The sequence below is a fragment of the Mauremys reevesii genome, linkage group 5 (assembly GCF_016161935.1).
Source record: "Mauremys reevesii isolate NIE-2019 linkage group 5, ASM1616193v1, whole genome shotgun sequence".
NCBI classification, from domain to species: Eukaryota; Metazoa; Chordata; order Testudines; family Geoemydidae; genus Mauremys; species Mauremys reevesii.
The window spans coordinates 72922438-72947276 of NC_052627.1; the positions used below are offsets into that span (position 1 = coordinate 72922438).

A 24839-nucleotide genomic window follows, 5' to 3' on the forward strand; every position below is an offset into this window, starting at 1 on the left:
ATGGTATATTTTGTGCAAAGATCATTACAATACTGTGCAGGGTGTGAACAGAGGGATGCATTCCATCACATAATCTCTTTCCAATTGCTTTTCTGCTAGCTCACACTTGCAGTCATAAGGAAAGCTAGTACATACTTACAATTACCTCTGCCCTATCACCTGCTTCTATTGGAATGTTGCAAGCATGCAGTCAAGTATCACCAGGAAAGCCCATCAATATAATAAATCATACTGTGTTGGTTGAATATTTTATTTTAACTTTCATTATAACATCAGGTTTTTTTTCATATATAGGACCAACTCTTGAAAGTCTCAATCAATCCTTACTCAGGGCAAATTCTTAGTTAGGATCTGGCTCATGAAAAGTCACAGCAGATGAGAGTCTTCTTGCAATGTGCTAGGGACATTATACTTATACATGTGAGAGAGAATATGGATGAGGTAGTATCTTTTATTGACGCAACCTCAGGTGGAAAGAGAACAGAAGTTAGTCCAGCAAGATACTACCTTGTGTCTCATACTCTGGGGTCAACTCGACTAGAGTGACACTGCACACTTATAAAATCACCAGTCTTAACCTGTGTTGAAACTTGGATAGTGGATGGCTCATAGGCAGGGGCGGCTCTAGACCCCAGCGCGCCAAGCAGGCGCGTGGGGCGGCCCTTTCCCGGGGGGGCGGCATTTGGCTCCGGTTGAGCTCCCGCTGGCATGCTGGCGGCAGGTCCACCGGAGCCCGGGACGAGCGGACCTGCCGCGGGCATGACTGCGGCGGGTCCCCTCTTCCCGCGGCTCCGGTTGAGCTCCCGCAGTCATGCCTGCGGCAGGTCCGCCGTCCGGGCTCCGGTGGACCTGCCGCAGGCATGCTGGCGGCAGGAGCTCAACCGGAGCCGCGGGAAGAGGGGACCCGCCGCGGGACCGGGGAAGGGCGGCGCAGCGCACCGCGCTGCTTGGGGCAGCCTGATTTCTAGAGCCGCCCCTGCTCATAGGTAAAAGAATAAAGTGCTTTACATCTCTAGGACACTGGTTTAAACACAGCTGGAACAAATTAGCACCAATGTTAACAGTCTCACCAGAGAAGTCAATATTTGAATTGTCCTAGCGACTGAATGATCCTTTCACATCTGGAAGTTCTCTGAAAGTCTGTAGCAGGATGGGGAGATGTGAGAAACCTTGCAGCTGTGTAAAAAAGCTGGGGGAAAAAGTTAGCTTTGGCTGATGTTAGATTATACAACAGTAGCAACTCATAGTCAGGGCCGGCTCTGGCTTTTTTGCCACCCCAAGCAAAAAAAAAAGGGGGGGGGGGCGCCAGAGCGGCAAAGCAGGGGGGAAAAAACAGCGCGGCTGGGGGGGGAGGATAAAAAACGGCACGGCTGAATCTGCAAAGCAGGGGGGAAAAACAACAGCAAAAAAACACGGTGCGGCCGGAGCGGTAAAGCGAGGGGGGGGGACAAAAACAAAAAAACACGGTGCGGCTGGAGCGGCAAAGCAGGTGGAAAAAAAAAACCTTCAGCACAGCCGGAGCGGTAGGGCATGGGGGAGAAAAAACAAAAAACAAACAAACAAAAAACACGTCTGGAGCGGCAAAGGGGGAGATGGGGGGGACAACGGCGCGGCTGGCAAAGCAGGGAAAAAAACGAAACAAAAAACCCTACAGGGCGGCCGGACCCAGGCTGCAGGGGGACTCCCTGTGCCACAGAGTGCGCGCCTGGTCTAGTGGGGGGGGGGGGAGAGAGAAGGGGGGCGGCCAGTACTTCAGCGGGGAGCTCACCCCGCAGCCCCGATTGCCGCGCCGTCTGCTGGGAGAGCTCCGCGCTGCTCCGGTCAGCAGGGAGGGAAGGACGCAGGCTGCCCTGCCGAGTTTGCTGCAGGGCGCTCCCCTCCTCTGCGCCCTACAGGGCTGCCAGAGCAGCAAACAAAACCAAAAAAAAAAGCGTCAGTGCCGCCCTAGGATTGGGCAGAATGCTGCCCCCTAGAATCTGCCACCCCAAGCACCCAGCTTGCTCAGCTGGTGCCTGGAGCTGGCCCTGCTCATAGTGCATGCTGTTGTAACTTGGAAATACTGCTGTGGGTCAGATTATACAGTGCTTTTTAGCAAAATAAATGATACCTGAAATATAGATTCTGAATATTCTCCTTTCGTAAGCCACTGCTTCCTAGAAGTGTGCTAATGCAGAAGTATTTTTCAAGAGCAAAAACATAAACTGTTTTTAAACATCTTTGTCCCACTGCCTATCATTCCTCAATTTCAGTTAATCTGGCAGAAAAATCACAAAATCAATAAGTAGTGCAGCATTTTATTCTACTGATCATAAAGCCTGAAGCTGTGAGCAGCAAATGTCAATCAGGACCAGGATAGATGATACCTTATTGATTTATTCTTAATGTATCTCTTCAGGGGCAAACACAAGCAGCAAAGAAAGAAAAATGATTGTGGCCCAGAAAAAGAACATTGAAGAGATGTAGAACATGCCTTTATGTAAAGCCACGGTCCATTCTTTTTTAAAGCAACTTCATTTTACCTCTGTTGAATATTACTATATGTTCAAAAGTTATTCTAATTCTGGGATATTTCAGAAACATAAAAATAAAAGCCACACCTGTTGCAGAAGTACTAATTTTACATTTTATAAAAAAAGAAGCCATATGTTTGTGAAATACAGAAGTCCCAAATATAATATTAGATTTTATGTTCTGGAATTCAGATCTGAAAATTCTCCAATGAGTCATGGTTGGGGATGGCTTTGAAGGGACTACCACTGCTTCCTTTAGAGCAATTTCATTGTAAAAACTCTTTCCATACAAAGAGAGCTTTTTTTTTTAATGGTAAGAAAAAAATTGAGATTATTTTAAAGACCTCGGGTATTAATGGAAAAAATTTTTTAGGAAAAGAGACATTTTCCTAAAATGACCCATGTCACTTTGTCTCCAGATGAATACTTCTTGCAAAGGTCTATCATAGACTAAAGTTGCCTTTCCTTTGATTTCCACCAGTGTTTCAAATTTAATATTTTAGGGAGCAGCGTATGTAAAAGAAAGGGGAGTTCAAAGTCTAAATTTTGAATTTTTTATGATTTTAAGTTTGTTTTCCATGTAATGGTTTATTGGTTTGATCTGACTTTGATTTAAAAAATATTAGCTCTTGTTTCACATTTACCATTACTATCTTATTAAAAAACAGGCTCCTGGGAAAAAAATAAATAGAAGAGAGTCCTGGCATTATATCAATCTACTGTCATTAGTGCTAACCCAATTTTCACTTTGTTTCCTCCTGATGATCACCAGCAGTCAACACATAGCAGCAGATGCTGCATGAAAGAGGTAAGGTTGTCTGTCAAAACCATACATTTCATTAGAAAAATGACACTTAGGAGCGTGGCATAAAAAAATCATGATTTTTGGTAACTTCTTGAATTTTTACAAATTTGGCTATATATATACAATATGTGCCAGGTAGTAGAATATGAGTGTGTGACCTGGATTTTTAAATGGTTTAAAAGTATTAGTTGTTCAAGCTTTTTGCATGGAATGTTTGTAGTCATAATGGATGTTTTGCTCAAACGAATGTAATTTTGTTTTGCGTTTTTCTATAAATTTGCAACTTTTGCATATTTTGCTATGGCAAACAGTCATAATTACAGATAACGAATGAACTTAATACGGGAAATCTTGAACCCACTCAAGGTTCATGGGTACAAAATTTCTAGATAGAACAGACTCTTTTGAGGCTGTTACTCCACATACAGCCTGTGCCCTTCCAGTAGTCTAGGAAGGTGAGAATGAATGGCAACCAAGTGACTTCCTTCCATACGTAAAAGGCAAACAGAAGAGGGAACAGGAGGAACATGCTGAAATATAGCAAATTACTACCACAGGGATGTAGTACCTGTCAGTGCTTGTGCCATTGAAAGTTGAATGTCAGTGTTGTGTTAACTAATGAGAAAACTGCAAATTGGAAGTTGGCTCCAGCCCTGCAGCAGGGTTTTTAGTAATGGTAAATATGGAGTGGAGAAAAAGAGGAAACTTATCACCTCACTGCATATGCAGAATGTAACAGTGGTGAGAAGTGCAAAAAATCCTACATTACAATGTTGGGAATCACCTGGTGGCTACTCCTAATATCCATCAAAGTGCAGCCAGATGGTTGAGGAACTGCCCAGAGATTGTACCTCTGGATAAAAGGATGTGGCCTGTGTCTACAGTGGAGGAAAATTGATAAATCTGTCTAGGGATCCGCTGTGAATTATCTTCTCTAACAAAAAATGGCTGAAGGAGCACAAAATATAGTAGTCAAGGGCTGAGTTAAATAGCTCTCCATATATGCAACATGACTCTGCTTTTCTCTCATGTCTGTAGCTGACTGATGGCTGTTGTCTGCAGCATTTCACAAATGTCACCAAATATTCCAGTTAAAAAGTAGATGGTAGGGTGAGTGGTGTGGGGTGTGTTGTTTACTGTATTTAACTCTCCTCATGCTGCTGAATTTTGGATTAAAATTTTATAGGCAGTTGATCTTGCTTTAGAAAGGAGCAAGAGATTAAATTATACTGAAATTTCTCCTCCACCATATTCCCCAAGAATAGGCTTTCTAAATAGTAGATACAGCCATCTCAGTTCAAAAATTATGAATCACCCCCCACCCCAAAATCATGAGATTGATCAAAAAACATGTTTTTAAAATCATGGGTTTTGGTCTGGCTTCATGAATGTTGTACTGAGGAAACTGTTTTATTCAGTTACCTAATATGTCAATGTTCACATGATTATAAATCAAATTTCATAACTTAGCTTTACTTAATATAGCTTCTGTCAAAATTTCAATAAATCCAAGAAGCCCAGAAATTGTCATGCACAGTTTCTCATATACTACCTTTGATCCAGCACTGATTCACATTTCTACAAGAATTTCAGGTGCTATTACTTACTGAATCTCAAGTATAAAATAGCTCTGCCAAACATTTTTTGTTCTGATCCTGGAGTCTTCAAGTCACTGTCACTCGCTTAAATTCATCAATGTTCTTTGTAGTATGACCTTTTGAAATAGATTGAGAACAAACTTTGTTAAAGATAAATGAATAATTCACAGTGAATAATGTGATGAATTTATTCTTTCTGCACATGCAATGTGCTCACAGAGATTATGATTTCCATGACATATATTACTTAAATTTACTGAACAAATATCACTTCAAATATATTTTATTCTTTGGGTTGATTACTAATACATATGTGAAATCCAAGTAGTGTTGATTTTGATTTATCTGCAATGTCATATATTGTAGTAAGGTTTCAGTTTCATCACCAAGTAAGTACTCCTGGTGGAAACTTAATATCCACTTGCCACAAATATTCATGTGTGTAATTTTAACACTTGTGCTAGTAAATCTCAGTTGCTAAAATGTTTGTGGAAAGTGAACATACATGAGCAGGACTAAATCAAATCCATTAAACATTTAAATATGCATTTACAGCAAATAGTTTGAATTATTTGCCTACTTCTGTTTCTTAATGGTCATGTTTGGTAGATCTGCCATAGTGATGATCCCATTAACCATGTTTTTATGGCATGATGATGTTAAGGGAGGCTTCTGCTCCAAATGCGTTGGGATAGAGACACCTCTTTATCAGCATCCTCCTGTTACACCCTTTTATTATCCTCTCAGATACAACAACCTGATTTTGAAAGCTGGGAGGTGAAGGGGGGTAATGTAGGAGGGAGGAAGGCTTTGGTGGTGGAACAAATTTTGCAGAGAAAGGAGAGAAAATCATTCCACCCTTCCCTTGTTGGACAATCATCTTTTTCCTCTTCTTGGATGAAACATCAAAGCTCATTGTTGAATGTATAGTGCTTAAGGCTTGTGTTAACTTTAAGACTTGGATCATTCTCTGTTTAGAGTTCAGAAAGAGTCTGAAAAATTCATGGTAGATGCATCTTGAGCCACATTGCAGAATCTAATGGTGTTGAAAGTAGTTTTGTAATTAAGAACCCACTTGTCATGCTAACTCAGGTCACTTTTGTTGTTACTTTAATTTCTTCTTGTTGGACCTGTTAGCCATCATAGTTAATTTAAAAGAATACTTTTCTAACTGAATTTTGGGAGACAATCATTAAAGAAAAAGGCAAGAAAAACTAATATTTATCCTTCCATGTCCCCTTGACTGTTTTATCCCAGTTCCAGAACTTTTACTTCCTGGGTTAAGTGATCTACTTTCTAGCTACATTGTAAGCTCTTTTCTTTTTTCTCCTTCCCAGAGAGAAATAATGAGGACAGGGGAAAAAACAAGAATAATGAAGAAAATAGTCTGCCAGACAAATGAAGGCAGGAAGATTCCCTGAATCACCCATTGATTTATGTTCAGAATAATCCTCCTCAAAGAGCTTTTTTTTTTTTTTTTTTTACAGAGTAAAGCTCTCTTCCCTTTTGATTTCTGCTAAAATATTTCAGGATCTCATTAGTAGAAACAGCATATTAAGGGAAGTTGTGGAAATTAGTGATAGGGCAACTGAGAACTCTCAACTTTTTTTAAAGTCTGTTTTTCCATAGAATGGTTTCTGGACATTGGAATAGTAAAAATGTTTTATGCTTCATATTTTATTTCAAAGAAAAATATTGGAATTTGGATGCAGGAAAAAATAAGGTAGTTAAAAAAAAAATGAGCCAGGGCAATTCTAATCAGAACTAGCTCAATTTTCACTTTGCGCCTGATCAGCAGTCTGAACAGAGCTGTAGCAAGGAAGATGAAAGCAGAAATATTTATGAATAAAATGTGGGTGAATTTCATTCTGGAAATCCTGAACCCATCCAGATTTCATGCTTTTAAAATTTATAGGCACAACTGACTGTTCCAACTTTTGAGGTGGTTATACAAATTTTAATTTTTTGTAGGCCTTGAACTTAGATATTTAAATAAGTGACTTCCCACAGTACTGTTAATGGTAATCAGTATATAACAATGCCAAGCCCTGGCATACCTGGATTCAACTCCTACTGAAGGTGATAGGAATATGACTAAATTCAACTACTTATCTCAGGGCTGAATTTGGCCATACACAGGTAGGAATATGTAGGTGAATGGAATGAACTTGATGCAGCGAAGTAGCAGCAGTGAGTGGTGTTTCCATAGGACATCACTTGGAAAGCCGATGGTAGCAATAGTAGGGTTCACATTGGAAAATGCTGCTTTAGGCCTGTGGCATAGCTTTGCAGTAATAGGAGGAGTGTGAATTGAAGGAAAAGAGAAGACCTGCATATAGGCAAAACAGAAGTTGGAGAGAACATGAGGGAGAAGGGAAAGCTTGAGGGCAGAGGAAGGAGATTTGGATGCAGTGACTCTTTTGGGCCTGGCAGCTGAGAAACATGTCACAAGAGACCTAAGGAAAAATGTGGCACCAATACAGAATGGTCTGTTTTCCTCAAAAATTTGAAACAGCATTTTAAAGGAAACCAGCTGTAGTAGAGTCATCCTGCCATTGGGGCTATAGGATTGAAAATATTTTTTTTCATACAATATGATTCGGATCTTGTTTCTTCTGCATAAAGAATAATATCTTCATATTCAAGAAGTTCTAAATATTTCAGAAAAAAAATTATAGCTAATCTTTTTTATAACAGTTCCAAATTAAATAAATGATTGATTTCCTACCATGGTACATTTGTGTTCTGAAAAGAAGTAGAACATATTTGGATGTAGTCACATTGGATGAGTTGAGCGAATGTTGAAACAGAGTATTACATGAGGAAAACCTGAGTCAGTTTCTGTTCTGTTACATGGTGTATAGCTGGAGTATCTCCTTTGACTTCCATTGAATTCCTCTGGGTTTAGATTGATGTAAATTAGATCAGAATTTAGCCCAGTGCCGTTCATTTATCCAAAATTGAACTAGTTTATGAGGGAAGGATTCACTCAGATCTTGCAGAAATTGTTTGATATATACTTGATATTTGTTTTAGTTTGGCATTTACCTAGTGAGAAACTACACCCTCATAGTCCTATATGAGCCACACACAAAAAAGTTGTTTAACATGCAGCTAGTGCTTAGCACATTATTTGAACTTGCCCATCAATCATTTATTGTATCACAACTGAAATAATATAATTGTGCAATGAAGAGGACCATGGTGTCATTTGTATGGGCGGTGAACAATGTTGTCTGACTTCCTTTCCATTATTAGGGAACTATTCCCTTAAAATTCAACTCATGTTTCAGTTTTATTGCATTAAATGTTTTTTGCTGACAGTGCTGCAGTCCTGTATTTTCCCTAGCTGTCTGTTCAAAACTTCAGCCAGTTTGGAGCAACATTTACTTAGCAAATCTATACATGGCAGATTGTGTATTACAAGAAGAGATCTACAAGTATGCATGCATTCTCTTTTTAATGGTCCTTGTTGCAGTGGAAAATATCCAACTAAACTTTTAACTCTACTTTCAGAAAAGGGAGAGATTTAAAGGAGAAGTTTGGCTGATTGCAATAGAAATTGTTTTAATGTAATGGTTTTCTGTGTTGTCTTTAAATCTTTATAAATTGCTATGAGAAAGTTGAGAGCTTTCTGTTAGTATTGTCTTTAGTTGTGGAGAGCTTTTTATATGTGCTAAAGCTGTCAATAATAAACCCATCATTATTCCAGTAATGGAAGCACCAGTTAAGTGTCACTGTGAAAATTTGGATTTTAAAGCAGAGAGGGGAGGGAATAGATTTTTATCTTTGAACTTAAAAAGGTTGAAGGATTTCTTTTCTCCATTCCCACCCCGCCCCCCACACCCCCCAAAAAAATTCTCCTATGGGCTAAGACCAAGATTGAGTTCCCATATCCTTGATCTAGGAACTAATTTAATTCACACATTTGGGTTAACTGGATGATGACATCCTGATAACTGATCCACATTGCAGTATTGCCATTATTGACCATGAGCCTCCATCACCAGTACTGAGACAATATTGTTGGAGACATTGTCATATCTAGTGTTCAGATGAGAGACAAATAAACCTGTATTGGTTATTCTTTAAATTGTGAGAATAATGGAATCCTTCTGAGAACAAATGGTGCTGAGACATTTTCTTCAATGTAACTGATATGTTAGAATGACTTATTCAAGAAGACTCATTGTAAATTGAAGTGTATTCTTTTAGTACTTCAAATCATTTGGGTGATATTTGTTATATACTATTGCATACTCATGAAAGTTTTTTGTTTGTTTGTTTTTTGTTTCAAATTTGAAAATATCCACCTTATTGGATATCCCATTTGGAAATATTTTTCATGCCCTTTTTAAGAGTATTTATGGGACTTTATTAAAAACAAAAGGCTCTTTTCATGTGAGAACTTTCCACACATGCACACAAGCTGGATTGATACCTAAGACTCTTAGGATTACAAGGAGCCATTACAATCTGTTTTGTCAGTGATCCATGAAATGACTTTGGAAACGTTATGATTTTTCAAGTCAAAAACCCAGTTTTTAAAAAGTACAGAAATTCAAATTATTGGGTAAAAGTCACATGCTTTCAACATTAGTAGGCACATCAAAATGTACCTAATATAAAGTGAAGATTTCCATTACCAGATAGTTCTCAAAGCCTTCTATTGGAATAAACTGCAATTTAAATGTAACAAATTTCATAAAGGAAAACTATTGGTTTTAAATAATGCTAAGGTTCAACACAAACTGCCAAAAGTAGGAAAATTAAAGTTTAAGGCATGTTTACAGTTATTTAACAATGCACAACCAACTGTGAATTATGTGTGAATTGCAGATGGACAAAAGCAAACTGAAAAAATGGAAATTTAAAGTGGAGTATAACATTCATACTGCTCTGAAAGAAAGGAATAACTAGTGTAGGAGATGAGAGCTGAGCATCGGTCTAAACTTCCATGATCTTGCTTTGGTCAGTTTAAATAATTTTGTAATATAAACGTAAGTATAAATTCATTTAACAAATTACTCTCCAAACTTGAAAGACAGAGAAGGTGACCTAAATTAATCTCATGTGAGCAAAAAATTTGCATCAAACAATATAGCTTATAAATTTAATCTTTCTGGTTACAGAATAACATGAGCAAATCACAATTTCTTTGAATATATTTGTTTAAATATATATGAGAAATACTTTTATTCTTTAAACTTTGTGGCATGATCCTACATATTCAATACTCAAAATTTCACCTGTGTTGTGATTAGTCAGATAAGTGACATGGTAATTCTGCTCTCTGACTAGGATGAGTGTTCAGAGTGAATACACACACATACACATTTAAAATCTGATTTCCAAGGATGTCTTCTAACATAACTTCACCGCAAATCAAAAATCTGTCAGCAAAATTTACTCATTTAAATCATTCAGAATGATCTAGTTATAAAATACCTTTACAATTTGTACATTAAGAAACTGCTAAGTCAATTCATAAAGCTTTATGGGAATATCCAAGACCCAACCTATTGATTATACATAAGTCGGCCAATGAACACAGACTTACCGGAGTTAAAATAATCTTTACAGCTTTTCCTAAGGGAAAAAAAACAGATTTAACAACTTATTTTGTTTATATAGATTCTCTTGTGAATATCATTTTCTTGAGCAATGTTAAAGGGAAACATGATATAGGCAAGCAGCATATATATCATCATGTAACTGTAAAATAGGATATAAGCTGAAACATGAGATGAGAGCTTACAGTAGGAAGTTATGAGATAGTATATACTTGTATAAATAACAGGTACAGATAAAAATATTTTTGCCACTTAAGTTCCCTTTTGGTTTCTAAGTTAGTGTATTTAATAAATCTTTTGGGAAGGAGATAGGAGTCAGACTGCATACCATCAGACAGACTGAGATGTCCAAATATGGTTTCCTCCTTTTCAGCTGGACATCATTAAAAGGAATACTGAGCTATTTTCTGCCCATGGTGGGATTGTAGGAGCATAACTGAGGAAAAAATTTAGAAGGTTCAAATATAGCTGGGTTTTTTAAGTGAAAAAATACTGATAGCTATAACCTGAACACAAACTTTTATAAAACTACATGATTCAGTGCATAGCTCATGAGCATACTGTAATGGATGGAAGCCAACTTAGATGATGATGATTTGAAGGTTAGTGGCATTAAAACAGCTAAATAAGAAGAGAAATATGGGGCTTACTCTGCAACCTGTACTCACGTTGCATTACACTGAATGATGCAAGTAGTCCCACTGAAATAATTCTTTCAAGATATACATTAAGCACACCATTACTGTAGTGTCTGAGCATATAAATGGTTAAGAGACTTCGCATTGCAGCATCGTGTGTGATGAAGGAAAGTAGCATTATCACCATTTTATACAAGAAAATTATTCTTTTATAGGGCTACTAGTGTTATTTAGTGGGAGGGATGGTTGAGAATTGGGCCTTGAATTAGTAGGTAAGTGAGATAGTATAATCTTAATACAGAAGTGGTGATCATAATAATGAGATGTTCAACAGTGTGAATGAGGACTGGAATTATCTAAGCTCCAAGTCTGTGCCAGTGTGTGCAATTGATTTAAGTACACTGCTCCCGTCCCCCGCCATTTTATTTTATTTTATTTTTTTGAAAAATGTCTACTAAGTACATATTTATTTCAAAATCCAGGAGTTGAGCGAGCTGAGGCTCAGCATCTGTGGTCACTGACTGTGTGCTAAACTGGAATTTCCAAAAGGGCTTTTGTCTATTGTCTGTTCTTCAAGACAAAGTGTTCTGATTCACACTATTATTTTGTAGAGAGACCATTTTAGATTATGTTCTGCAAGGTTAACAAAAATACAATCTACAACAAATCTATCAAGTTGTAAATAAAGAAATGCCCTAGCAAATTATTCAATGGTAAATTGTATCACATTCATGCTGAACATTGTATTAGAGTTTCAGTTGCTTATTAAATGTACAGAACAGGAGATATATCTATGTGTGTGTGTGTGTGTGCATCAAGCAAATTAAACCAATTCAGTCTATTTTGCTGTCATTCTTTATAATGAGATTAGATGTGAACTTTGCAACTATGTGTGTCATATGTCAGTTCTGGAAGAGAAGAGCCTATTTCCATAATTATTTTTTTCAACTCTAAGCCTGTTCAGTTTTACTTTATTTTTTATTTTGTGGAAGGTCACAGATTGTGCTTGCTTCATCATTGACATGGAGATTCAACTGACACAACATCACTAAGTAGAATGTATTAAGTATCAGCACAAATCTGAGAGTATTTGGGAATTCAATTATTATAAGAGTGGTAAAGGAAGGCCTAAAATAATATCATGAAAACACCAAAGCATCATGTATTTTGTATATGTAAGATATGTTGCAGAAAAAATACTTGTGAATGCTTTCATACATTTTTAGACACTTTTGTGAATCTAGCCACCTTTAAAACTCAAGTGCCTTAATTATCATAAATCTCAGCTATCCATGGCCCGAAGGAACCAAAAAAAAAATGCTCCATGTCTCTGGTGTGTGGGATATGTTGATCAAACCAGCAGAGGATGAGGCCCTTTGGCCACCAGTTGCCCATCCCTGGTTTATAGCATAAAAGACAAACAAGTGGGAGTGGGAATGGATTGGAGATAATAAGGTGACAAAGGAGAGCTGTGCATGCCATGTTTAGCTACTTAGGAATAGTGATCACAACTCACATTTGCCTAGCTATTATCGAATGGCAGTTTTCAGTTTGCTTCAGGGATTTTTGACTGAGAGTTTTTCCTGCATGTTACGGTGGCATGAAACATAAAGTATTTGAAGACAAATGGTAGTTCACAGCTAACTTATCAAGTTATCAAGAACCAAAAAAGGCACAAATCAAATGATTTTCCCTTTTAGTAGATCACCTTCAAGTTCTGACTGATAGCACATATGATTTTGTGCAGAATGCAGTCACCCCCACTTATGTACCAAAGAATATCAGTGCTGCCAGAATGAGAAGGGGACACTTTTGCATATTTTGTTTTCATGATCTTGTTAGTAGCCTACTGCAAAGAGTTATAGATCATATTCATGTTTTTCAAATCTTAACATTTCTCCAGACATTGAAGTTTATTTCCTGCATTTTTAAAATGATCCTACAAAAGGAAGGGAGGGAAATTGATATTTGTTTTGGTCTATGACTTAATTATGAGACAGAGCATCTATAGGAAAAAAAAAAAGGTATACAGAATACAGTCAAAATCTGCATGTACCTGGGATATTTTTTCATGTTTCATTTTCTGTATCAGCTTTCATTCTACTATCTGTTTCCATAAATGACCTTCAAATGTCAACTTAAAGCAGGTACAAAATATTTTGCATCATAGGTAATGTCTGACTATAACTGAATCAGGACAGAACTGTCCCACTCTTCCCACAAACTTAATCAAAACATTGGCATGCTTCTTTTTCCTCCCCCCACACTCAGCAGTCAACAGATCCACTCTGGATCAAAACTCACACCTCATCCCACCTTTTTGGCCTTAGCAAAGATTCCCACCCACCACTGCCTCAACCATGTCCAACACTTGCTCAAGCAGAATTGCTCATCTGATGCACCCACTTTTTCCTTCGTCCCCCACACATTTAAATAAAATGTATTAAAGGTATTTTAAAAGTTCTTGGTTCTTTCACCTTCACTTAATTTATTAAAAAGCTAACTACCACTTTTAGCTTCACCTGGTAATTAAGTGCCAATATAAATAGTTCTATAAGATCAGGTTCAGTAAAATAAGAAATGCTGATACCAGAGTCTCTTACTGCAGCAAACTTCAGCTTTTTGTCTAGAATGTTTCTTGTAGTCTTATTTAATTGTCAGTAACATGAAAAATATTTCATGAATTTCATTGCCCAGTGCAATTTTACATGCAGCAAAGTAAATATACAATTGTTCTCAACTCTTTTAGTGTTCAGAAATGAAGCTGTTGCATGTTACTAAACTGTAGTTTGCAGAATGCTAATGTAAACACTGTCATAATGAAATATGGAGTTTGTTTTGGCTTAATCTTCTGCAAATTACACTAGCAGAAGAGCTGCAGTTTATCACTGTAAACTAGATTCCTATGTCATCATGAATGTTCCAATAAACATATCCAAACCAGATTTACCAACCTTGAAAAGTTCTGGCTATAACTATCACTCAAAATCAAAACTGAAAAGAAAAGACACGACTGACTACACTTGGACTATGTGGTGGTTAACGTTCTCTTGAAACCAATGAATTGTGTTTTGGTGACTGTATTTTAGAAACTGAAGTACTGATCCGTCTAGTACAAAATTCCAGTTGAAATAAATGAGCTCCATTCATGGAGTATTTGCTGGAGATGGGGGCACAAAGCATCTACATAATAACAAGTCAGAAATATCATCTTAAATTGGGACTATTCATTTTGTCTGTCAAATGAGAGGCTCAAATTCTGGAATGCTGTTTCAGAAAAAATATGATGTCTATTAAATCCTATGTTTGAGAACATATCTGATGTAACTTCATTACCAAAGGGAGAATGGACAAATATGCTTAATGATAGTCCACTATTAAAGCTGTATGACTGGGTTACAGTCACAGCTCTTAGAAACTACAGGTGGTAAGAAGATATGGGCAGTCAGATAGGATTGGTCTTCAAAGTATTGTTTATATATTGACTTCATGGCATGTGCAGAAGGAACACTAACTAGTAAGAAATCACTCGACTTCTTAATTTTCCCCCCCATTTCTTACATTTCCCTTTGCTTATTAAGCACAGTTTGGTTTTAATTCTGCAGTGCTGTTTTTATGGATTTCTGCTGTACCAGTCACTTCATTTTCATTAAAATATTTGGCAAATGAGCTTTTGACGTTTTCCTCTGTGTAGAATTGTCAATTCCTGATTTTTAGCTGGACCTGGAGATCTCATAAGAGTTTGTCTCAAGACCGTTCCAGGTTGAGCCCTGTTCCTGCACCAGGATCCACCAATGCAGATCCTTGTTCCCACCCTGGCCACCCAGAGTTCTATTTGAGTCAATGTGTGAAATCCCGTTCCCACTGATGTCATTGAGAGTTTTGTCATTTCACTTAACGGGGGCCAGAGTTTCACTCAATGAATTTGTCTGAGTAAGGACTATATAAAAACAGAGTAAGGCCTTAGGATTTGGCCCCTGGCTTTTTTGCTGAAGGAACAAGGCATATAGGGCTAGATTGTCTGCTGACTAATGGCAGCAGAAATGGGAGATTATATGTATATTTTGTATTGAATGTTTTGTATTGAATGATACACTTCCTGGGAGAATGATTTCAATGACTTATACTATTTATTTTCAGACCTTTAATTTGAACCAAAGTCTCTTATGATTTGAGTCAAGTTGAGCACAACTTAAACTATAATTCTGAAAAGACAGCAAATATGTATTAGTAGAGTACATTGGGAAACGGCAGTAGTAGAGAATGGTGTGATATTTTTACTGGAGATATTAGATGAGTTAAGATTACAGTTCACATCCTGTTTGTTGTTGGGGAGGGAGGTAAATTACACTCTAAATTGGGAGGAGGAATTACCTACAATCAGTCTTACTTTAAAAACGTACTGTAAAAATTCACCTCTAGTGTGTGTAAACCATTTTAGAGTATAGATTTATAGAATGCTCCAGATAATTTAATTATAATGTTCCTGAATGCATTAAATTCCAAGACTCTTCAGTTTCTGCTTAAATAAGTTTCATTTAATAATACGTTCGAATACAGGGACAAATTGTATGGATCTCGCAATGTAGTCTCTGATGACCAAATAGCCTTGATCGGAAACTCAAGTGAGCTATTTTGTTTGAGCTACATCTGTTGCAGCTCTATAGATCTGCCAGAGGGGCATAAGTGAATGCCAAATCACACTGAAATTGAATATATTGAGATGCCTTAATCTCTGAAACCTCAGGTTCAAATCCAAGCAGGGTCAATTTATGTCTTTATGCTTCCTAGACATAGTGAATATATTGTGTTCCATACGGATTACTTAATGTGAATCTTTAAAATGGAAACTTTTTTGAAAAATATCTGTGTGCTCTAAATTGACAAAGTACTTTTCCAAAGAGCAGAATAGAAAAAGTTTTGTGGTTGTCTCTTCAGTCACAATTTCTCCTTTCTCAATATTGTGCCGTGTGTAATTCCCAATAGTAAGGATTTAGGATTTAGCCCACAGAGTAGTGGTTACATGGTTGTTACATTAATATACTGAACAAAATCTAGGTATAGCCAATACAGAGTTTTCAGACAATCATATTCTTCTCAAATTCAAGCCAAACCTTAGTGGATCAACCAAGCTTCTGCTTGTTTGCTTTTTTTCTCTCATAGTAATAAAATAAAGTCATTAAACAGTTTTGTGAAATATAGATCTGAACCAAATCCCTGCTTTTAGACATGGAAGGTAAGAACATTCTGAATCAAAAGAGGTCACTCTAGATCTGAATTTTGCCACTGGTCCTATCACTAAAATGGGCCAAGCATAGAACTCCATTGCAAATACCATTGAAATGGGATAAAAATCAAGACTTCGCAGCTCAGGCTCATGCCTAGTTTTATGTTTTACCTACTGTGGTTTTGATTAGAACCTTCGTCCATAAATAGTCCTCTTGAGGGAGATGGGATTGCTTGCAAAGTAAGATATAACACTCAGCAAATGAGGGAGGCAGAATTTAGTGCTCTGTATTTTGGAAACTAACAATTGCGATTAAAAACTTTTTGAGTAATTTATCAATGTAGATGCTTATTTCTCCAAAGCACATTGTGCAACCTGACATTGTAATCAGGGGCGGCTCTAGACACCAGCGCGCCAAGCAGGCGCTTGGGGCGGCCGTTTCCCAGGGGGGCGGCATTTGGCTCCGGTGGAGCTCCCGCCGGCATGCCTGCGGCAGGTCCACCGGAGCCCGGGACGAGCGGACCTGCCGCAGGCATGACTGCGGCGGGTCCCGTCTTCCCGCGGCTCCGGTTGAGCTCCCGCAGGCCTGACTGCGGCAGGTCCGCTGGTCCCGGGCTCCAGTGGACCTGCCGCAGGCATGCCGGCAGGAGCTCAACCGGAGCCGCGGGAAGAGGGGACCCGCCGCGGGACCGGGGAAGGGCGGCGCAGCGCTCCGCGCTGCTTGGGGCAGCCCGATTTCTAGAGCCGCCCCTGATTGTAATTTAGGTCTTTCTGCAAAAGCAACAGAAGGGCTATTTTTAGCTTGCTCCAAAGAAATAAAATGTGGGAGACTTCCTCATAGTTATCACTGTAAGTAGTGGGGGGGGGAAGGTTTACTAATGTACAACAAATGAAAAAGACGTTGTATAAGGAGTGATTGACAGCTTTGCTATTACAAATCATTATGTCAGTTACACTATATTGCATGGGTGGTTTGTATTTGAATATGTCATACCATACAATGATGGTGAGTATGAAGGTCTGGTAGATAACACAAGTTATATTCATTTCAGAATGTTTGTGAAACCTTAGCAATTTTGTATAAACAAATGTAGTTGGTGTTTCCCTTTACAGTGCAAGAAAGAATTTTCGTTATTTCCTGTTGCAGTATATTTGTTGCATTTAAGCCTGGATCATTAGGCATGCAAGGGGACTCCTCTGAGGTGCATCTGACTCTGCAGATACACAAGCATGTGGGGGTGTGCTTCTCTTCCTAGGATTCTGTTGGGTGGAGCTTCAAAGGATTTTGGCTGGTGAGGGAGCAGCAGGAAATTGTTCTGATGCACCATCCACCATTCAGTTCACAGATTTCCAAGAGGAAATCCAAGAGAGAGTTAGTCATTCTTGAAACACCATTAACTGCTGCAGATTCACTTCCATGGCTGCTGCAAGGGACTGGTCACACATTCCCTTCTGAAATAACTTGAGGGAGGGTAGGATGGCTGGCAAAGGAGTAAAGAAGGGGCAACCATCCTGCAGTAAGGTTCCTATCCCTGAAGAATTGGGAACACTCTTCCGTAAAGATTTCCATGGAGTTAGAAGTTGGCACTCCTTTCCAAATATATACATATCCAAATCTCTCCCACTACAAATAGCTTCTTGAAATCTGACTGGGGAGCCTCATAGTTTGCCACCACTTTCTAGTGTCTTGATGCAGTATCAGTGCAACATTAACATGTGTTTGGTGTGCATGTTCATCTTGGAAAATATAGTATTATTTTACAGATACACAAAAACACAGCAACAGCAAAACACTTGATCAATGCTGACGTGAAATGAAAATATATTTTCCTTCTATTCTTGTGGGTGGGGCATGCAGGGGCAGAACAACCTTTGTATATTCTAGAGAGCCACTCGGATCTTCACAGTCAACTTTCTCCTACCCTATGCTGAAAAGCTAAACTTAATTCACAAATGGAGGTGGGTGGGAATCTGGATTAATTCTGGGCTGGAGTTTAGGGTTCAAATCTTGGGCCAAATCTGAGCTAAAAGTCTGTGTTAGAGTCTAGTGTGCCAACATTTTGTGAGCTGTTCTGATGATATTTCAGTCCAAAAAAGGGCCAAATCTTGTGAGAACAGGTGCTGTTGTAATTTCTGTAGCCACGTGTGAACCAGAACAAAAAAAATGTCTTTTCAGTTCTGGATATGACTTGGAGTCACATTGAATGGGAAAGTCTGCACCCAGGGGCTGGAATCACTTTCTTCTTCCCCTCCCTTAAATTTTAAAAAGAGTTCAGATGAAAGACAGTTCCAGTTTGGCCCATCATTAGAGCTGAATTTTCATATGATTGCTGGATGATTCATATCATTCCGGATGATGACATATTACCATAACAATCAGTCCAAAAGTGCTGTATGCATCTCTGTTTCAATATTCTTGTCTGGAAACGCAGCTTGTAGTATTTTAAAGGTTGTACATACTTCTTATCTAGGATACTCATTGCCGTCTGTTAGAGTGGCATTTTGCCAACTCAACAAGATAGAATTCTAGTTTTAGTATAACATAGGTGCCAGTCAAACATGTACTAAGAAGACACAGCTGGAGAATTCAGAAAGTGACAAGTTTCCTGGAAGAAGTTCCACATGATGAAAAAGTTACTAAAGCAGGCTCAGTCACATCTGTTGACACCTACAGGCATTATAATATTAGCAAAATCCTATATCTTGTGTCCCTTCCTTGCTGCTTCAGTTCTGGGAAATCTGCCCAAAAAGAAGAAAATGTAGGTATAGTTAATTAACCAGAGATAAGCACAAGTAGAGAAGGTCAAAACACACCTGACATATGTTTGAAAATAACCTTTACAGCAAGTAAGTAACCTGGTTTGAATACAGTCAGCTCAGGGATTAAAACAAAATTCACTAATACACTTGGCTTTTACCATCAGACTAGAATAAATAAATAACTGTAAAACAAAAAACGTAGTCTAAAACCACCATGAACACACAGCCTGTGGATCTCCATTTAAGAGCTTATGAGGAGATACCACCCGACCTTGAGAAAGCTCTAAAGGGGAAACCAATGTGGGAAAGTTTTTCATCACTATGGGTCACTTTTATATGACCTGCCTTTTTTGGGCATAAGCAGTGCTGTGTTGACAGTCCCATGTGCTTATATCAGGATATAGATATTGTAAGGCTGAGAAAGGAAGATGAATTCTCAGTCATCTCCACCAATGAATATGCATGGAGTTGGGGAGAACTTATTTTCAAGAATCACAGAAATGCTGATCCCATTCAGGAGTGTAGAGCATTTTATACGCTCTGCCAAAACGAACAGTGAAATACATGTTGTGCTTTCAAGTCTTTGACAAATCATTATGCTTTCATTCAACCCTACGTGAGGAAAGAAATGTGTCTGGGGGAAAAACCTCAAAAAAAGAATTTGAGTGTTGAGTCTTTTGGCTTTTCAAGCGAATAAAAACAAAAAGAGTGCCTTCTATGTGAGTTCTCAATATGCTTACAAGCATTGATTGATCAAGCCACACAATACTTACCTTAAATACATTTGAAAAAAATATTTTACAGAAGGGAAAACTGAGGCAGAGAGAGGTTAAATGACTTTATCAACGTAATGTAAACAAGACTGTATAAAAAGATGGGATTAGACCACACCTTTGTCTCCCTGTCCTGTGCTTTTTCCACTGTTCCTCCTCTGTTAGAAAACAGAATTCTACAATACTATGGAGTTAACTTTGTACTGCAGAATACATGAAAATGTAATTAAAGCAAACTGACCTACATTGGACAAGCCTACATTAATACAGAACATTGTTTTGGAAGGCAGGCACTAAAAATAAGAAAAAAATGAATTAACATTTGATAGCTGACAGTTTGCGTCTTCTGTAGCTATTCATTGTCAAAATGTTTATTTTTTTTCCCTGTAGGATTTAAACATGTGGCCTATGAATAAAATGAGCCCTAAACATTTGACTAACTTTTCATACGTATATTAAATCTTTGCAATTGTGCTGTTAATTACTTTTGTGTATCACTTCCTTCTACACTAGATGCACACTATCTGATTGTGCAAATATACTGCATGAGCAAATGCAGTTGCAACTTTTAAATAATTGTTTAGCTCATTTAGATCACACTTGTCATAGACTTACATAAATCACTAATATGAGAATGCTAAATAGTTGTACATTTCTTCCAGTTTATCCCATAGTGATGGAATAACTTTTTCACAATACACAGGATTGTGGTAGCAGATGCGAAACTTCATACTTACCATTCTTACATCCAAGAGGTTACTGAGTACTTACTATGACCCAGGGAACCCTTGGTGCAAACCAGATAAGGTCTACATAGGGGTTTACAGAGATTCATAGGGTCCAGTATCTACTTAACAGTTTGCCAGAGGGTAGCATGTAAGCTCTCTTTGGAGAATCAGTAGCATAATGGTCATCAAAAAGATTGTAAAATGGATGAATGCATATTTAAGGAAGTACATATCTATAGTGAAAACTATGTTCTTAAGGTATGTGAGTTGAGACAGGTTTCCCAAAGGTGATAAACAGGTTCTATTCAGGCAGGGAGAAGTAGACACTTATCTCTCTGATGGGCCAGTGTGCATCTCCCAGTGTAAGTCTATTTGCATTACTGATACTGAAGTTAATGAAGATGCAGTGAATTTGCATGCAAGAAGATCTGCAGTAAAAAAAAAAAAAAAACCCACAGGTATCTTGTTTATAAATAAGATGCTGGATTTTGGGGATATAACTGGGGGATCTGAGGTACACCCAGGATCTTTCACCAAACTAGATGAACTGTCAGTATGTTCATCTGAAGATAGTCACAGCCAACCTGGCTGGAAAATTTCCCAAAGGCTTTGGGTGAGCTAAACTTCATTAGACAAGACAGTATCTTAAGTCTAGGTTCTAGAAGGCATACTATGATTTTGTTACCTGTAAACATTTTTTGCCAATACTTTTACTTGCCATCACTTTAATCTCTATACTTTGTTAAATAAACATGTATGTGTTTTCACTATAAACATATGTAAGCGCTGTGTGTTTAAGCAAAGTGATCTTAAGGGAAAGTGGTAAGCTGGTGTGTATTGCTCCTTTGGGAGCAGTGGATCTGTGAATTCTGTGACCGGGGCTGGTAACTCCTAGGGGATGTTTGGAAGGCTTGGGGGTTGCAGTGTGCCGATCATGAGCCTGTGTAGCCCTGGAGGGGAGCATTTGTGTTTCCTGTGGCCAGTGGAGTCGGGTAGCTGATACCTGGCAGGCACAGACAAAGCTTCCTCACACTAGGGGCAAGTGGTAGGAAGGTGTGTGTCAACCTTGTGTACCCCTTACCACATATAATTTTATATTTTAAGGCCAGAAGGAGATGTTACCTCCTGTATAGCACAGTCTATGAATAGGGCTGGTCAGAAATTTTTCAGCAAAATGTAATACATGATGGGTCACTTGCTGGAGGATTCTCCGCACCTTGAGGTCTTTAAACCACGATTTGAGGACTTCAGTAACTCAGACATTGTTCCAGGAGTGGGTGGGTGAGATTCTGTGGCCTGCATTGTGCAGGAAATCAGACTAGATGACCATAATGGTCCCTTCTGACCTTAATTCTATGAATCTATGACTAAGCTATTTCATCAAAACTGGGCAGCGAGACTAGCTATAGTCTGGTGGCTGGGACCTTGGGCCGCGGAAAAATAAAGTCCCTACTGTGAAAGTAGAATGAATTATATTGTTAAAATAAGAATGGATTAAAGAAATGTTGTATGTACCTTTAAGCAGAAATAAGAAATGTTGAAATACAGGTGCCAGGAAAAGAAACATTAGGCATAAACAATGGTGCTAATGGCGAAACATTAACAGAAGATGGGTAATAGTTAGTAAGGAAATAAGATATGCATGCCTAGCCCAGGTAAACTTATCTGATTCCGCTTCCTTTGTTATCTTGTTAAGTTCTCACCCTTTTATCTGTATAAATAAGATAGTTTGTGTCTTGCATGGTGCTCACATTATCTGGGTGTTATTAGCAGAGCGCTGTGCTAATAAAACAGAGTGGTCTGACAAACTGTGAGTCCTGAGTCTAACTTTGACACTACAGTGCCACAGATTCAGATTTGGAGCGGAACTTTTCATCTTAAATCACTTGGAACTGGAAGGAGCAGGGACTTGAACCTTGGTCTCTACATTTCAGTCCAGTGCCCTACTCACCAGGCCATAGAATATGGCACAGACACACACTGGTTTCAATACAATTCCCAAAGCAAAAGCTCAGGCTTCAATCTGAAAAGACACTTTGACACCATTCTTTCTGCTAAAATGTTCAAAAGTTTCCCTCCCCCAATACTGAAATCTCATAAGTTGTTGCAAACAAGGGAATTCTCGTCATCCTCCAGTCAGCTCAACATAAACCTCACCCATCAATTTCTGCATCAAGCATATAACTTTTTGTTTGAGCTATCGAATATCTTTTAAAAAGATATCAATGGGCTTAAAGTTCATGGAAATTTAGTGTGTGCAACACTTTACAGAATCAAGTCCTACATCAATAGCTTATACCTTCACTATACAAGATACAACTTTCTGCAGAAGATATATTTCAAAAATGGATGGAAAAATTACTACTGTTACCAACTCCTGTATAATTTTACTATCATATGTAGTTTTCAGCATACTAAGAAAATAGTACATATTCATAAAAACTTGTTTTATTTCTGCCAACGTCCGGTAAAATGATCAGCAAGGAACTGATATTTTACAATCTAATTTAGTTATACTTTGCTTCTCTTAATATAACATATTTAGCATAACATATTGTGTTCATCCATGCAACCTATTGATTCATGTAATCTCTTTGAGGATGGCATAATTCATTATGACATGAAGAAATAGGCCATGAAGTTTAATCGTTTATTTGCACAGCATCAAATGTTCTGAAGCCAATTTTACTTTTATGTCATTAACGATTCGTTTCATGTGAGACAAGTAAATCAGCAAAATATCCTTTTTGAAGATGGAGTAGATAGCAGTCTATTAGGAGTTAGGGGCATCCAAACAGAGAGCAGAATATTTCCCATTGCTGCCAAAAGAATGTAGTTTTATATTTCCATTAACCCTTTAAGTGACACGGCCTTTAACATAGTGGCAGGCAGTATAAAACCATTATTGTAGATATGGTATAAATCACCAGTTAAGTAGTTTTAACTAAACCTTCACCCGTATCATGGATTCCTTGCAGACAAATTCTTTAAGTAAAATAAAGATGGTTTTATGATATTTACGAAATTTATGTGAATTAATTTAAACCAAGATGTTAAAACGTATTAAGTAAAAGAGCACATCACAATAAATCTTATCACAGAGTTAGTATGTAGTGATAAATATATTCTAAATTCTACTGAGGCCGTGATTTTGGAACTAAAATGTACCTATGGATCCTTAATACAGATCTTTGTGAATTTGTCAATAAAGTATTGGAAACTTCAGTTAACAGTTTGACCAATAATAACCATAAAAGTTAGAAATATAAAATGTCAGTTCTCAAATGTTTCACTCACATACACATCTATTAAACCAAGTATACTGGCAAGGATTTAAAGCTATTTCTAGTTTCTCTAGGTACTCACTAGCACGTGTAATGATAGTAATTTGTAATGCTATTCTTAGTTTAATATAAATTCTTCTCTTGCTCTAACCAAATGTTAAAACAATGAAATTATTTAGTTTACAACTCCCAGTTAAAGGATATTCCTCTTGTCGTGAAACCGACAGTTTTTCAGATATCACAGTGGAAGCTGCTGGACAAGCAGCTCTCTTGAAAATCTGTCCCTAAATTATCAATCTCTATTATAGTATAAAACACACCTTTAAAAAAGAGGAAAGTTCCACTTTCAAAAGAAAACCAGTTTGAGATTTATGGGATAACTCTTTCAAACATTAATATTCTCTTGTGAAGCAGAGTAAATAACTTTGGTTTGCAGTATCCTAGATTAAGGCCTAGCAACTTTTGTATGCATAATTGTTGAGTCTGAACTTTTGATGAGCTTAAACTTAACCCAGACTTGATGTCTCTGTCTGAAACTTTTAATCAAAGCTCTGACCTGCGAACTACTCATGACACCCCCCCTCCCCTTAAGTAGCCATCTCCCCTTTTGTCTTTTTAAATTTACATTTTAACCTGTTTTATCCTGTAGAATCTTGATTAATTATGCATGACCATTATGATCTGTTAATCACTTTGTTTACTTCTGTGTATAAATATTGATGCTCACCCCTAATAAACTTGCCACACTTACTCCGAAGCCTTTTAAGCTAAGGATAGTGTGAGCCCGTTGATCAACGAAGTGGTGTCTCTGACAGATTGTGTCAGATTGTGAGCCCCATACCAACTCCGCACGAACTCGGGTGCTGGAGAGGTGAGTAAGGACTTGCTTTTTACCTAACATAATATTAACCATTGTTAGCAAAGGCATGTAGGAAACTGAGAC

At 37.9% G+C, this 24839-nt stretch overlaps 1 long non-coding RNA gene across 1 annotated transcript in view; it reads left to right on the forward strand.

Moving 5' to 3' along the window:
• The window catches only part of LOC120405794, a 64229-nt gene extending 57855 nt beyond the window's left edge, over positions 1-6374 (forward strand). The window contains exons 3-4 of the long non-coding RNA XR_005598884.1: positions 3283-3318; positions 6251-6374. This is a non-coding gene — a long non-coding RNA (uncharacterized LOC120405794). The remainder of the gene's footprint in view (positions 1-3282; positions 3319-6250) is intronic.
• Positions 6375-24839: the final 18465 nt, after the last annotated feature.